Here is a 745-nt window from a genome sequence, read left to right on the forward strand (position 1 = left end):
AAAAATATTTCTTAAAATTTGTTTAAATGTAAGTAAATATTGTGGAAAAATATGACGAATTCATTGAAAATAAAAAATAGTTAGTTTATTATTTTATTTTGAAATTTTTATAATAAAACTCCCCTTAATTCATTTCCCTAATTAAAAACTTGGATAATTTTTCTTTTTTTTCTTTTTTTTTTTTGTAATATTAAATTGCATATTATCGTTTCCCCGCCTATTATCGATTGAATAATTTGCGAGGTTGTTTCTTTTTTTTTTTTGCATGCATTTATAATTTTCTTCCCTTTTTTTTTTTTTCCTTTTTTTTGGTTTTGTAATATTTTTCCAAATGAAAATAAATATTAAGGTTCTTAAACGTTTCGTCGTATCCTCCTTTATTTTTAAAATTTTCCTTTTGAAAACATTTTTCTTTTTTCACATTCAAAAGTTGTTAATGTCATCATATGTATAAAAATGTTTTTAAAAAAAAAAAAATCTGGAAAATTCTTTTTGTGTTAAAAAATAAAAAATACTTGTTTTGATTTTCGAAGGACGAATAAAAAAATATAATTAGCTAAATAAATAAAAAAAAATGTTTAATTACGTGTGGATTACTCTCGTCTGCATTTATTTTCATAATAGTCTGCCAAAAAAATTATTATTATTATTATTATTATTTTTTAAATTTGTTTTTTTTAATTTGCTTAAAAATATAATTTAGTTTTTGCATGTCGACTTCCTTTTTTTTTTTTTTTTTTTTTTT

Source organism: Pediculus humanus, genomic scaffold, assembly GCF_000006295.1.
Source record: "Pediculus humanus corporis 1103172108286 genomic scaffold, whole genome shotgun sequence".
In the NCBI taxonomy this organism is placed as follows: domain Eukaryota; kingdom Metazoa; phylum Arthropoda; class Insecta; order Psocodea; family Pediculidae; genus Pediculus; species Pediculus humanus.